The sequence below is a fragment of the Arachis duranensis genome, chromosome 10 (genome assembly GCF_000817695.3).
Source record: "Arachis duranensis cultivar V14167 chromosome 10, aradu.V14167.gnm2.J7QH, whole genome shotgun sequence".
NCBI lineage: Eukaryota > Viridiplantae > Streptophyta > Magnoliopsida > Fabales > Fabaceae > Arachis > Arachis duranensis.
The window spans coordinates 55,671,638-55,671,974 of NC_029781.3; positions in this window are offsets into that span (position 1 = coordinate 55,671,638).

The following is a 337-nucleotide window of genomic DNA, read 5'->3' on the forward strand; positions in this document are numbered from 1 at the left end:
AGACCCGTTCTTTGATTTCCTTGTTATTTGTTCTTCTGTTTTTCGAATTTTTAGTGCTTATGTTTATCCATGTTTGTGTCTTGTGATCATTAGTGTCTTAGTATCTATGCCTTAAAGTTATGAATGTCTTATGAATCCATCACCTTTCTTAAATAAAAATGTGCTTAATTGAAAAAAGGAAGAATTGCATGAATTTTGAATTTTATAACAGTTTAATTATTTTGATGTGGTGGCAATATTTTTGTTCTCTGAATGTATGCTTAAACAGTGCATATGTATCTTGAATTTGTGGTTCATGAATGTTGGCTCTTGAAAGAATGATGAAAAAGGAGACATG